A 17,236-nucleotide genomic window follows, 5' to 3' on the forward strand; every position below is an offset into this window, starting at 1 on the left:
TTGAAGAAGAATAACCCAAGAGAAATCTTTTCAGTCTGAGGAAGACGAATCCATAATCTCATGTAGAAAAACAACCCTACTTCACCTAAAAATCCTTAATCTAGAAACTTGAATTTGGTCTGACTCCCTTGACTGTCACACCCCAAAATCGAGAACGTCAGAAACATTATGGGGTGGATGACGTCATGTATAGTATCACAACACAATAATAGTAATAAGTAAACAAACATCATCCATTGCATTAAATATATAATTTTAATACATGTGTGTTCTGTGTAATGTAATAGACACCAAAAATGAATGATAAAAGACGAGTCTTTTCTGTGCTCCGTCTTCTCAAAAACCTGTCACCGGTACCTATCTACTGATGACTTGACAATACAAGTTATTTTGAAAGCATAGATCAACATTTAAGCTAGTGAATTCATAAGTATTTTAATGTCTTTGATTTGTAACTCCGTACGGAAAAGACTTGTAAATGTTTGAGGATACTGTTGTATAAGTGTGAAAACCCTAGGAAATCCTATATTTCCTACTAGTATAAAATGTAGTCTTCTACCAAGAGCCGACTGTTTTGTATGTTTGTTTCTTGTAAAGTGTGTAATTTTCCCATGTGTAACTATTATTATTAAAATATAGTCTACTTCATCGTTTATGTGAATGTGTCACAAAGTAAAAGTAAAAGGGGACATTATATAAACATGTAAGTATTATCCTTTGGTACTAAGATAAACACGCCAGAGTAACTTGCCGAATAGTATTAACCGTAGACATCCGTCGATGTGCATTTTCCCTCTGTAGCTAATAGCTGGGTGTAGAATGGTTAGTCCCGTACTTATATAACATTATCTACTCACATAATATGTAATAGTAACTCATCATATAGTATGTAATCATATCTCTTCCTATAGTATGTAATTGTATCTCTTCATATAGTAAGTAATACCATTGTATAGACTCATGAATGAACTGACTCTTGTATGTTCCATTTGTACTGAGAATAGTAGGTAGTATTTCTCAAACTATACCTATTATAGTTTGCTAGTAATGTAGTTTGAAGTGTCCATGTAAGTTTATACACCTTTGCTACACAAGGTGTTGGAGCTGAAGTCACAGCCATCCTATCAAATACATATATATATATATATATATATATATATATATATATATATATATATATATATATATATATATATATATATACTTACTACAAAAGTGTATAGATATGGTTTCTATGAATACATAAGGGAAAAAGAACTTTTGTAATACATTTAAAGGGTTTGAAACAATAAAATAATCATGACTTGATGTCAGTTTGAAAAGCGATTCAAAAGTAGTTTGTTTGATAAAACGGTTTGAAAGTATAGCAAATCCATCTATTTGGTAGTTATTAATCACATGTGATTGATACAATAGCTATGATATTCAGCTTATATTCCCCCCCCCCTCCATAAAAGGATTTAAAAGCATGCAAGAGTATTTAAAAGGTTGTTTAAGAGGTATGAACTCACCTAAAATGAGTGATGTGATAGTAGGATCGGTAAAGGATGCTAAGTGTCAAGTCAGGACTTGGGCACTCAATGATCCTAGTTAGCATATACGTATCTAATTAGTCAATTAACAAGTAATTAGTCAAGTTAAAACACCCTAGGACATGGAAACACCTTGATTCAAGTGTTATAGGTACCAACGGGTTGCATCTAAGGGGTTGTATGGCATGGCATTGAAGTTTATGGCCCAAGGACCACTCCTTATGGAATTTACGGCCAATGACCATTTACCCATGAGTTTATGGTCGTAAACTCATGGTACTAAGTGCCATACTGTGTTTTGAGGTCTTACAAGTCATGATTGAGCATCCAATGATCAAGTCCAAGCCTTAGGAAATCATTAGGGGCACAATAAGGGCACTTTGTGGAGTTTACGGACAAAGGACCATATCCTTATGTGTTTACGGTAGTAAAATCTCATGGGGACTTGTTTTGATTGTTGTTTAAGGTCTTAAACACTTCTAGGAAGGATCAAGGTTTGCATCCAAGGCTTAGGAAGGGACTAAGGTCCATTTAACCACCTTAAGAGTGGTTTACGGCCCAAGAACATCCTTAACCGTAAAATCCTTTGTTCTTATGATTCTTGATGATTTTCAAGTGTTATCAAGTTCATATTAAGCACAAAAGAAGCTAGGGCAAGTGTACTTACAGGATATAAGCTTATTTGGGTGTTTAAGGTCCAAGAACACTAGTGTGTGTTCTTGGTGTTTTGAAGAACACTTGAAGATCTAGTTGAAAAGCATGAATGAATGGATGAAATGATGTATAACTACTATATGTTAGGTTATAACAACAAATCAAGTCGAGAAACACTTATGTTTTCGGAATATCGGGTGAAGAACGGTATGCTAGTTGAGAGAGAATGGGGAGTAAACATGAGGGTGAAAGTGAGAAATGAGGGATTTGGGGAGTAAACTCATGCCTAAGGCATGAGTTCACGGCCATGTGGGAGTTCACGACCCAAACTCCCTCTTGTTTGGCCATGAACACCAATCCAACATGTTGGTTGTTCCTTTGCTATCCCGATATTCTAGAAATCATTCCCTTTTATCCGTTCGTTTCATGAATAATTAGTAAAAGTACTCAAATAGACTTTAAACTGGCTAGAATTTAGCAGAAAAGTATTTAACTTTTAGTTGAAGTGTTGGACTATAGAGTTTGTACGAATGAAAATTTCGGGTTGTCACACTGACAAACCGCCCATACTAACCATCACTAATTCCATTCCCATTATTCCTTAAATGGACAACTCAACCCTGGAACCTGAGGTTCCTACCAGAAAACAGAACCACAGACCAAACTCTATTGCCAGAAACTCTTTACTGGACAAAAGAGATTCAATAATCCTTCCAGAGAAGTTACTTCTGATGACAATATTTCCTAAGATATGATGAACAATGGGGAACAACTGGGAGATGAACCTTATGTGCCGACAAGACAATGCATCCTTTAACTCACGAATCATATACATATAACAACCATCTCACAAGCATGAACATTTATACCTGGCCCAATCAGCCTCAGGCTGGAATACCAGGCATACCTATAACGGGTTAAGTCATCCTCAAGAATGAATACCCTCGTCTCATGCACATGTTTGACCTAATCAATCCTCAGGTTAGAATACCAAACATGTCATGTCCAATCGATCATAGTGTTCGGTCATCCTCATGATGGAATACCATATATTGGAACACAATTTTATACATAATTCGAGCATAAACTCATAACCCAAGATCCAGGGACCTACCCTTGCATTTCACCCAAATCTTCTGATCCAACACAACACCTCACTAAACATGGATACAAAATTTCCTCAACCACCACTGAGACTACCAGTCCCACACCTGGTCCAGCCACCAGGTTCCCAAAAATCCGGAAGACAAGAATATTCAAACCTAGCAACCTTCGACTTCACCATCGATGACATTAGACCTTTTTCCTGGAACTCGCAACTCACCCCACAAACCAAAAGATTCTCTACTTTCCTCACAACCTCCCAGAATACAGGCCTTGTACGGATACACTTGCGATTCCCTAATTCGAGTTTCTAAAAAATCCCACTCAAAATCTTCTCGAAGACCCTTCTCTTCAACTGATGAGAATCCAATAATGAATCTACCCCCAGTTCCAGAATGGAGATACTACCAGAAACATTCGAAAATGATCCTCAAACACACCGATCATGAACCTCACCCAAAACCAAACCATATTAAACACCAACCCCCAATACACTCGACCCATGACCTGCCATTACAAACCCCTACCTTGATGACCAAAAATGTTCAGACCCAAAAATTCCCGTGATACTACAAACTCCTATCGACTTAGGTGTACCCCCACCAGGGCAACCACTCGAGATTATCATAATGGACTTTATGAGTTGCAACCTCCTGACAAATCCCCAACTTGAAATCCAAAATATTGACAACAGCTTGCGAACAAACAGAAATAACATGTGTACTTCTATAATACTTCCTAATACTTCGAAAGGACCTAAAAGACCCCCTTACAATGCTAACTGAGCACCAAAAATGGCTATCAAGCAAAACTTTTACAAAAACAAAGTCATACACAGCCCGCGGGTAGGATAACCGTTGCACTCTTGATCCCACATCAGAAACCGAAACCTAAGAGAACGACGCTCATCATTCGATCCAAGTGTCCCAATGCCCTATTGTTCAGCTGACGAGTAGCTAACACATTCCTTGACCTTTAACAGCCAGCACTTAAATTCTTCAAAGAATTCCCACTGAATAACAAACTCAATGACCAATGGTCTAGAACACCTTGGCACCCGAACCAGAGAAACCACATCACACCTGGATTCGAACATACCCATTTTGGAAGGGTTCACCAATCAACATCTACCCAACAAACCAGAAACCAACAACCAAACAGTGAACTAACAAATCCCTCAAAGACTAACACTCAACCTGAGAATCTCAATTCTCCCCTACATATAACTCGAACCACCACCCACTGGTGGTGAAACCAAACATAACCCAAACAGCCCATCCGGGTACAACCATACTTGACCATGGATTAAATCACAAGGTACTCATGCCACATCGATACACCTGTGCACACCAACGTTGACATATTGTCGCCAATCACGGTGACCAATAGTCCTTGAGCTGAAAATATAACCTAAACCTAAGGGTCACAAGCCCGGTCACTCCTTCAGACTCGAGAAACTGTAAGGGTACAACCCTTGCCATAGATAACGACATTCTGATCTATCAATCGACATTCCATTTTCATCTACAAAACTCCATCCGATCATAATCATCACTCCCTTCCTGGGTCCCCTAGCTTGCATACTCGGCCTCGAGCAAAACCCCCGAGGCCTCAAACCAAAACTCGCTAGGTTTGCACCAAAGAACCCGAATTCATAATGCCACTGGGCTCAAAACACATACCAGGTCCGTCCTCAGGCCCAAGAAGGCACAACCAAAATATTGACAGGAACAGAACCACTGTCACGATCAATGGTATCCAATCATTCTATCTTTCTTGACCAGCCCTTAGAATCCTCGAGAGCTTCCTTGGTTTGAGTATGAATCCGGTGCTTTTAGTAGTACGGGCCCAATACTACCTTCCACACCTATCCATAATTTCCTCAAGAATCATCTTGGGTCCTCTAAGTCATAGTCATAAAATACTCCTAAAACATGCTCAATCGTGAAACAACCGCTCTAACATACTTCCTAGGCTATCAAAGGACTCACCACACCTCCTCTTCCATCAGCTACAGAAGAAACCCTCCCAACACCAGCTAACCACTTCACGAATACAATTACATGCAACCGGGCTTAAATAATCCTTCGACTAAAGGACCCATCCCTACAACGTTTGACTCATACGAGAGCTACGCAATAGGTCCAAGTCCTTTATCCTAATATTATTTAACCCTCATAGCATGTAATTTTAATGTATTCATTCATGGTTATCTCTTCTCAACATGGGTCCCACAAATCACAAAGCAAGCAACATTCAAGTAGAGAAGTCGACTAGCACGAAGATGCAATAAAATCAGACATATCCTCGTATGAAATCCTCGATCTCAGACTTCTAGCACCTTGTGTACATCTTCGCCCTACCCTTACTTTCTCAAGAGTGGCTAATCCTTCCTCATCTAATAATGATATTGGCTGGCTGACCCCAAACGACTCATACATACCATCCTTTCCACACGAATCTCCCTCGGTGTCAGATGACTATTGCATGAATACAACTACATGCCTCATAATTTACACAATCTTAGGCTAAAATATTCAATCCCACAACGGTTTGACTTAGACGAGAGCTGCACAGAAGGACAAAACCTATTAGCCTAAGATCCTTTAAACCATGCAGAATGTGACTTGGCATATCCACTAAATAGCCAGTTCACACGTGAAAGAGTCACAGATCATCCAAACAAGAAAAATCTATAGGAACTAACGAATCACATAATCTTTGTAAATTTCTATGTGTATTCAAATAGGTGAGCTTTAAAAAATCGTGGAATTTCTTTGTCACACGAATCATCATCGCTATCACTTTCATTGTTTGTTATGTCCTCGACAATAATAGACTCCTTTTGAGAATCATAAGTTTTGGTTGTCAAAGATGAATCATTATTTAGCTTCATTGTTGAATCATCATTATCTTTGCTTGTAGCTATTGAAGTGGCATTAATGATAGACAATGTTGAGCAATCAACAGCTTTCACTTCCTCAATTTCGCTAATATTGTTAAAAATGATCTTCGATATCAACAAAATTTTGTTGAGTACTTTTTTTCGAGTTCTCTATTTTGTTTAAAAAGTTTATTTTTTCATTCTTGGTTGAAGTCTCATGCACAATATCAACCAATTCATCAGCATTCAAACAATCATCAATATTCACAACACCATATGCATTCGAATCATTAGGAACATTATCATAGTTAGCTACTTTACTTTCGCAATCAAAGTTAGTTTCACCCACTAATTCACGTTTGAAAACTATAAATGGGAGCTACTTCCTATGTTGTTCCTTACATATGTCTGATGAATTATAAAGGTCGGTTAATTTTCCATATAGATGCTTAGCTGTATTACAGTGAATGTTACAATGTTTTACCAACATGCTATTATATCTAAGAATAGAATCCCTATCAACCATTACATTTGTAATTTTTAACACTAGGCCTTCAATCCTAGTGTTCTTCTCTTCGAAATTATTACGTGTTTTGTAAAGCAATGTCTTAGATTTATCCGCTTCGCTACTCACATAGATCAACATATCATTTAGGTAAAAGCATGTATTATCAAAACCGTATAAAAAGAAATGGTAAGAATTTAAAGGAACAATAAGAGAAACAAGAAGACAACGTACCTCCACAATTATTGGAGACTTTGAGGTTGTGGTCACGAAGCACCTTCCAGTTAACTTCTCTTCCTCCTCTTCACTCTCTTCTCCTTTCTCCTTCTCCATATCTTCCCAATCACTATCTTTCACAACATCAGCAAACAAGCTGTTTCCTCCAGAATGACCCTCTTCATGCTTTGCGAACATGACTCCTTGAGTAGGACGACTCATTTCTTCGTCATCGGAGCCAGGGGCCATATTTGATATCTTCCTTCATTATCATCAGCACCTTTTTCCACCAAAGAAATATTCTTGAACTTTAAATTATGTTCTTCTATTTTCATCAGGCAGTATGTCTCATCCTTTACTTTCTCCTTCTTCTCCTCCTACTTTCTCAACATAAAGTCATTTGCAAGATGATTATGCCCGTTACAATAGTTATAATTGTAACCAGAATCACCTTTCAGCTTCTTCTCAATTTTCTCTCTTCTTTTTTCTTCTACACTTTCTCAACACCTTTTGCCATGCACTAGAGTTTGTCATTGGCTTGTTCTTAGAACTATTTTTGCATTTTCCACTGATTGGCTTTTTGTATCATTTATTGAACCTATTAATAGATTAATAAGCAACATCTTCATCATCTGAGTTGAGTAGAAAACCTTCTTTAGTTTTTTTTTTCCTTCTTCATCCGAGCCATTCACTTTCCCTATTGTCTTTTAAATTAGTGTCATTGGACCACCGAAATGCATCTTGTTTTTCTCCTCATCTATCTCCTTCACCTCAGACTCATGCGCTTTTAGAATGTTATAGAGATTCAATAAAGAGTAGGTCTCAAAATTCTCCTGAGTTTTGATCATGAGACAAATATTCCTCCATTCCTTTATTAGTCCCAAAATGAAGGTAAGATTAAACTGTGTGGTATGAAAAACTCCATATATTGTATACTTAAATAGATCTCATTCAATCTATGGTAATATGCTTCGATAGCCTCACTTTCCTTTTGCTTAAAATCAGCCAATTCTGACATGCATTGTGTCACGAAGCTCTTTTTGGTTCTTTCATTCCTTTGGTACTTATCTTTCTAACTCTCCCTAATCTCTTTCACTATCTTGAAACCTTGAACATAGTTGTAAACAATTGGTGGAAGTGCTCATCGCAGTTCATGGCAACATCTTTTTTCATTTGCCCTCTTCTTGTTACCTTGAGCAATCATGTCATCAACAATACTATCCTTTCCAATAGCTTGAACCAAATCATCTTGATAAGGTCCAGTTTTGATAGATCACCAAAGATCTTCATCAATCCCATTGAGATAGTATTACATACGATCCGCCCATTGATCGTAATACTCTGAAAGCAACATTAGAACTATTGTAGAAGATCCAAGAAGGTTTGTGTAGTCCATCACAGTGTTAAAGTTCAAATTTGCCAATTGATTGAGTGGAAAGAAGATTATGTTTAAAAAGAAAGAAATTAGATACAAATTTGATTGAAAAAACAAAAGTAGAATTGTTTAATCACAATGATCGAACGAAGAATTACGTTTCAGTCTTGCGGAATAATTGAATCGAAAAGAACGATTCAATAAGATGAAAACGAGAAAAAGATTCTTCTATCGATGTGTAGATTCATACTCTGATACCAATTGAAGAGATGTTTGAATTATGTTTTAATCAATCGTTAGTAAAATCAATGTAATATTTAACACGATGATCTAAATAAGATTTGTTTTCACCTTAATTACTTTTTCGGAATGAGTACAAGAGAATCGCAATGAGAAAATGATCAAAGCATAAAAATGCCTAAAATGTTACAACTTCCTAATGTACTTACCCTATTTATAGGATACTCATGGAAACAAAAAAAAATACTAGGACTCAACATCACATAGAGAACGACGATAGTTCCTAGTAAATACATTCATGCTGACCTTCACTATTTACATACTGTAAAACATCTAAGACATCACCTAAGGTTCGTCATCTCACAACATACATTGACTCTACAATAAATTATAAATTCAAGGAAGTGTAAAAGATGAAAATTGGAAACATAAATGAATTAGATGAAAGTGTTCACTCTTTAGAATATATTAAGATATCTATTTAATAATTAGTACGTCATTAAAAAGTCAATTTCAAAACATCAAATCAATTAATAAGCTAATTCATTTGTAAATATAATACCATTAGATTTATAGCTAGAGTCTTTCTTGTCTATGACAATATCTTGTAAATGGAATCACCAAGTTCCCTGCAAAACAACTCTAAAAATGTATACTCTAAGCATCTTATATGCTTATGTGGGTTACCATAAGGAAATCTATGATGAAATACTTCATCAACGTAGTCTTATTTACAACTCCATTAGATGTAATATACGCTCACTCAGTTGTCGAATCAACAATAGTCTCTTACCTGCTGCTCTTTCAAGTCACCACTGCTTTATTTCTTTAGAACATAAGACCAAAGTACGAACGATAATTATTTTTGGAAGTTCGCATCATGTAACTCTTTACACTTACCATTTCCTTAGTTTCTAATAACTAAGGCTATACTCAGCTGCGTGAGATTGGTCTTGACTAACTTTCTTTGGGTTTAACAGGCTTCTCTTAATGTCAATTTATCATGCCAAAAGAATACAACACACTAGGATTCATACATAATACAATTATCTTACAAATAAACAATATGTAGTCGACTATATATAGAGATCGATTCAATCATAAACCACAAGTATAAACTCTTTTTGAATTCTTTGACTTTACTCGATTGTTATCTAGTCTACTAGGTTCAGTTTTCCTTAGCAATAACTTATTCACTAATGGGCTTTAGTCCTATTCTTAATAATGACTTCTCATTTCAAGTATTTCATTAGTGGACCTACAATCGTATTTTGACTTTATGTAGTTAGTAAATATAATTCATCTTGAGAGTCATTTTCAGATCATATTATCTCCTTGAAAAATAAGTCTAGACCCACCATTATTTGCATGACCATGTACACATATAAGATATACTGATGTCACCCAAATAAACTGGAATATAGAGATCAATTTAGTCCTAAACCACTAGTATAAACACCTTTTGAATTCGTTGACTCTCTTCAAATGTTATCTAATCAACTTGGTTTGGTTTTCCTTAGAAATAACTTATTCACTAACGGGCTTTAGTCTTATTTAGGGCTGTAAACGAACTGAACGTTCGGCGAACCGTTCGTGAACTGTTCGGCGGGAAGTTCGTTTATGTTCGTTTATTTAATAAATGAACGAACATGAACAAAAATTATCGTCGTTTAGTTAAATGAACGAACATGAACAATGGTCTCGTTCGTTCATTTATGTTCGTGAACGTTCGTTTATGATGTTCATTTACGTTCGTTTATGTTCATTCGTTTAAGTTTATTTATATTCATCTATATTCAATTATTTTTTATTATGTTTCTATATTATATGTTCGTTTATGTTCATATATGTTTAATTGTGTTTTTTTTATCTTTATTCGTTTATGTTTGTTCGTTTATGTTCGTTTAGCATGTTCACGAACATAAATGAACGAACATGAACAAAGTAATTAGTTAAATGAACGAACATGAACAAGAAAATCTCGTTCGTTTATCCGTTCGTGTTCGTTTGTTGTTCGGCTAACTTAAACGAACGAACATGAACAAGACCTTGTTCGTGTTCGTTTGGTTCGTTTACAGCCCTAGTCTTATTCCTAATAATGACTTCTCATTTCAAGTATTCGTTAGTGGATCTACAAGCATATTTTAACTTTATGTAGTCAGTAAATATAAATCATCTTAAGAGTCATTTGAGATGATATTATCTCGTTGAAAAATAAGTCTAGACCCACCATTATTTGCATGACCATGTAACATATAGGATATACTGATGTCTCCCAAAAACTTACAAAACCCTTTAGCTCATTTTCCGAACGTGAATAAACTTCTAGATATTATCTCCTATATTTTTCAACTTATCTTGACCACTATCGTTATGGTTATGGCTACACCATAGTTACCATTGATTGATACAATTTGTGTGTGTGTGTGTGTATATATATATAATTATGTTAATATAATACGATAAGCGCGCACACACACATGCGTGCGTGCAATCTCATGTGGTGTATGTTTATAATTATATTTGGCCAATGTTAATACAAATTCACCGAATATATATATATATATATATATATATATATATATATATATATATATATATATATATATAATGCATTCAAAATGTGTAATCCACTCAATTTTAAGACTAAAGTCTTAAAAACAATGAGAAGAAAAGTAAACCTATGGATCAACTTTATATGGTGTAGATTAATTTGTAGTGATCCATGTGAACAAGAACTGGCCAATCAAATTAATAGTATAAGCCTTATTCCTTAATTTACTACTTTCAATACTTAGGGCGTGTTCGGCACGGAGCATTTGAGAGCTTCTAGCTTCTAGTGTTTGACAAAACGTGTTGGATTAGTGTCTAAGTCCATAACTATTTTGGTATGTACTTGACCCGATGGTGCATGGTCCTTTTGGGTTGCCTTCACCAAAGCAACTTGATAGGATAAATTATGGAGAGAAAGGATTAAATATGATTTATTAACGTATAATGAGAATAATATATTAAAGGAGAAATCATATTGTTTAATTAATATTAGTCAATAATTAATTGGTAATTAGTTTTGTGAATAAAAGAGATTAATTAAACTTAAGGGACTGGAATTGTAATTATAAGATAATTATAATTTGGGCCATGGATCACCTTATATTATAAGGTGGATGAATTCTATTAGGAAGCCCATATGAAATCGTCCAAGGCCTTAAGGAAAGGGCTCCATGGGTTGCTTAGGGCTTATGCATCCAAATTAGGGTTTCCTTGTTAGATAACCCTAATAGCCTTACTATATATATAAGACCCTTATGACCCAAAAACGTGGTTAATGATCTTTCTAGGGTTTCACACGTTTTTGGGCAGCCTCCAACCTTTCTCCTCTTCATCCTCTTGCTTATGGTGTTTGTGAACCATTAGAGGAGTGACACTTGTGAGTCTAAGTCTTCCAAAGTCAATTCAAGGAGATTTGGGATTGTTATTGCTACATAACAATCAAGGTAACAATAAGTGTTATGTTTTATAATAATCATCATGATAGTGGGAGCATAAATGTTATGATTGTATGATTATTAAGGAAATTATTGCAAGTTGACAATATTAATTATAGAAAACAAGAGTCATTCTTTGCAAAGTTGTAAGGATGGAATAGTTGTTTTGCTATAATTAAGGGAGAGAATATTATGCTTCATTTCAAATCTAAAGGCTTAGGTTGAGAAATGTTAATAAATTTAGTCAAAGGTACATAGTGTGTTCTTAAAATTTCGATTATGATTACGGCATTCCTCTTCACAATTCGAATTTTGAGAACATAGCAAATAAAACATTATGCGTCGTGTCCCATACGCTTCGGGTATAGGATCGATTGCAAATGCATTAATATTTCACCATTCTAAAATTTTCCAAATGTCTAGCGCATTTAGAGGAAAAGGGACTAGAATTGGTTTTGACTAAAATAATTAAACAACTATCAAAGGACAATCCAAAGTTCGACGAGGATTGGTTGGTTGTGAGTAGTTGGAAGCATGGTATTGAATGGACCATATCGACATTATTATGAATAGATAAGATTCTATTAAGAATAAGTTGTCATATGGAAAATATGGACGCGTGTCCATATTGGAAATTGAATATTGGAAAATCTATGACTAGATTAGAAACTTTTATGCAAAAGGATGTTCAAAGGAATGTACTTTGAGTGAGAGACGTCATATCTAAGGAATTGTCTTGTAACAATCTCCGATAGAGGAATTTGTAATATCATTGGCAATAGTCTTTGTGACTTTGGTGCAGTGACATTATGAAATGATCGTTGCATAGAATGTTGGAATCTAACATATTCTATAAGTAGCAAGAATTTGATATTCTTTCACTAATGAAAAAGGATTTGGAGTTGTGAAATGAGTATGATTGGAAATGTGTTCAATTGATCTATTTCACAAAGTAAGAACCATAGGTAAACATTGTGTGCATGCTAGGAGCATGGGACAAGTGTAATGATTCAAGTAAGAAGTTGATTACCCGAAACGACAAATAATGAGTAATCGATATGGTGATAAATAAAAGGAGTTTTATTTATACTCAAAGGTTTGAGGCCATATGGGATTAGTATTATTCTTGTGTTTCACTTTGCATGTTTTGACTTCCATAATAATTGAGTTTATTAAGAATAATCAAATTATTCAAACGGGCCACAGTCGTTCATATGTTGGAAGTAGATATGAATGAAGACTATCGTGAATTGGTGTGTGGATTGTCTAAAAGAGTATTAGACATAAGCAAATGTTTGTTGCAACGTTCATGAGTGCTTATGAATATGAATTTGAGCATTGGATTAAACGCACGCTCACTTGGATCACTCCATGAATTGTATCACGAGTGATTGGTGAGACGATAACATCTTATATTCTTGGGCAGCCTCCAACCTCTCTCCTCTTCATCCTCTTGCTTATGGTGTTTGTGAACCATTAGAGGAGTGACACTTGTGACTCTAAGCCTTCCAAAGTCAGTTCAAGGAAATTTGGGATTGTTATTGCTACATAACAATCAAGGTAACATTATAAACTTATTCTTATGGCTAATATGATTATTTGAATGATAGAATTAGGGTTTATAGTCTTGGATAACTTGCATGTACAATAGAGAAACCTAGATCCAAGCATTAGGGTTTGTATGAGCACATAGGATGTTCTTAGGACCAAAACCCCTCAAAACACTCCATTTAAAACAGACAACCTCGTTTGGCACTACAATCTTTTAACGTTTAGTTTAATCAAAATGCTCCAAATCCAAATGCTACTTCATGTAGTGTTTAAAAAAACGCTACAAGCTACAAACTACCCACTACCTGCTACAAGCTACAAACTACCAGCTAGTTTTGTCGAACACACCCTTAAAGATATAAAAAACACCTCTCTCATACGCATATAAAATATTTGACATATGTTGCTCCTGCATTTATGTCATTCGTATATCATTTCTCTGAAAACCCTATTGCCAGCCACCACTACAATTACACCACTTCTTCTTCTATTTGCCGCGACAAGCACCATCACCACCTATTACTACCGACACAACTGCCTTGATGTTGAACAACATTTTTTAAAGCCTCCACAACCAAGATCTAAACAAGCAAACAACCTATAATAACCGCCCCTATACCACCATCGTACCACCAAGAACCGATGTCACTTCTAGCCTCACCACGCACACCCACGGATAGATCTGTAAACCGTCATCGTTTCGCTTCTAGCCTACCTACTCACACCTACTACTTTCGTCGGTGTATATATATATATATATATATATATATATATATATATATATATATATATATATATATATATATATATATATATATATATATATATATATATATATATATATATAGGCTTAGGTTATTCTATTCAAACTAAGTATTGTGTGATTATATGCATAATTGTAGACCAATCATTTTACTTATTTCTGGAAAGTGAATAATACATATTATTAAATTAAAAAATACAATCTAATTTCATTCTAAGGGTATTTTAGTCAATTGACATAAATTTAAAAAAGGAAAATTGCATATTTTAAGGAAAATAGATTCTATTAATTTTAAAAATATGATTGTGTGGATGATACTTCTCCTAATTCGAAAATTTTGACTGAATATGTTTATCAATATATTGAAAAATAACAAATATGATTGAACCATACAAGAATACAAGATTCTATTATGACATAATTAGAATTCAAGATTCCATTCCAGTAGAATGTTGTAAGTTTCATATGTACCATGTTTTGCTTTGATATCTCTCATTTCTTACCTACAAAAATAATGGTATTCAACACTTGATCATTATAAACCAACAATATAAGATAACATTCAAGCATAAAGAAGCAAACCAAAATAAAGTCACACAAACCCATTAAAGAGAAATAAAATTTAAACAAAACCATGATGAAAATTGTTTAAAAATGGCAAAAGAAAGACAAAAAAACCAAATCCATGCCTAGATAAGGATATGTCTTGTTTTGGTCAACACTTTGTTTTCTCAACAGCATGAACATCATCGAGTAATTCAAGATTCTTCCATCATTCCATGGGATTGCCAAAAAAAGGACCTTCAGAAAAGACTGCTAACAATGGATTATGAATTCCTAATTGGTACACGATTAATAGGAATAAGGGACAATATTAGCCTTATGAGTTAAGATCAATAAAGTCCTCAAGAGAAACTATCATCAACAAATGTTAAATGAAGGGAAATTTTATGAGAGAAAGTTGTTGATTTACTTTAAAAAATGTACAACTTTATTACCCCAGAGTTAAAGAAATACCAATCGTGGGTAAAAAAATTTGGACATTACCACTCATGAACTCTTCTCCATAAAACTCTTGATGGACAATCCAGTTATCAATTCTCATATTGTTGAGATTCAGACATGAAATACACAGATTAATAAGTGTGTTTATCACAACAGTCTATCAAACTCAAATCATAACCTAGCATAGCTAAAACTGTTAAATTTTCATAAAGAAGTTAAAAACTTCAGCTATACATTATATCAAACAGTTGGAGTGCCGAAACTAAAAGTACAAAAATTCAAAACCACTATAAAATAGAAACTATCATTTGCATATTTAAAAAGCACTCAAGATGAAGAACCAAAATCATGTCAATAATCAGAAGATTATAAACACAATAAGTTAAAATTGAAACTCCATAGTGAAAGGGAGACTAATGTTCAGAGGTATAAACAAACCTTGGCAAATTTCCCTGAAGCCGATACCAACAAAATGTAGGAGGAAAAGGGATCATCAATTGTGAGTAATAGCAAAACCCATGAACCGTATTTATATAACAGACAACAAAAATCGCTTATCGTAGAACGAAAGGCTCTGCTTGAAGTCCAAGCACGAGCACGAGCCGGCAAGTAGCTTTAGGGAAAACGTCGACGCCCTTAACACCCCGTTCCCGAGTCTCATTTAACGGGGGAAGTGCAGAGAAAGGGAGGGAATCGGAGAGAAAAAGTAAACCATCGTGTTCCCGAGTTTTTTTTTTTGAATGATTTAGGAAGAAAAGAAAGGAAATCAGAGGAAAATCTTCCCTCCTAATCTTCCTCCCAAATTGGAGAGATTTGGAGATAAGAGAATCAATGATAAGGATAACAACACACAGTTAAATAAGATCACGATATCATTCTCAGCATACAAAAAATTGGGTTCGGTATTTCTTCCTACTGCTTCAACGACGCTGCTTCTTCTACAAGCCTGTTGCAGACCTCTTTTGTTCACAACATACAACAAAAAATCAGGTTCCATTCTTCTCCCCTGTATTTTTTTCACAATATATGTTACAACCTTTTTTTTTCTGGTTTATTATGATTGCTTTCTTCTTCATTATTGTTCTTAAAGTTGACTTGATTCATTAGGTTGCCTGTGATTTTAGGTTTAGAACGTCATTATATGAAACTAAATATAGATGTTAATTATATGAAACTAAATATGAAGTTAATGTGATTTGTTTATGTTGAAACATTTTACATTTAAAACATTATGTGATTGTTCCTTTTAATAGCAAATACATGCATAAACTATGAGACAATGCATGTATTTTTTAGGCGTGTGAAAATTTTTTGGGTGTGTAACCTGCTGTACGAAATTACCCATCCATCCATGCGATGATTTGTATTTACCAATCAGTTTGCCAACATGTATTCATATAAATTTACAATATAATATTGCTACTTCCATTTTATATTCAAGATGATGCTACCTAATTCTTTAACCAAATAATGGGACATTCTCACATCAACACCAATTCTCTTCATATAAGCATAATTCCTCAAACCATCACTCAACTTCCCAAAAACTTTAATTCTTTGCTTCACATTTAAACACAACTTTCAATTTATTTATTGGGATATGTTGATGAACCTTCCTAATATGATAAACTTAGAAGGTAAAAATTTTAAAATGATTTAAATTTTTTTTGTTCATTACCAACTTTCCCGTTTGACTGTTTTGCCCTTGCTTATATTTTTGGTGTGTGGCTATTTTTTGCTGCTGTTAGGATGCACTATTTACAATCTTTCACATTTTGTACATAAAATAGGTCACATGATTTCAATGGATATTGACCTTCCTTCACCCGCTCATATTTTGAAATCAAGACAAATGCAATTTGTTCATCTAATTTGCTTGTTGATTGCTATTTTGGTACAACGCAAACTTACCATCAACA

This window comes from Lactuca saligna, chromosome 5, assembly GCF_052625555.1.
Source record: "Lactuca saligna cultivar CGN05327 chromosome 5, ASM5262555v1, whole genome shotgun sequence".
NCBI classification, from domain to species: Eukaryota; Viridiplantae; Streptophyta; class Magnoliopsida; order Asterales; family Asteraceae; genus Lactuca; species Lactuca saligna.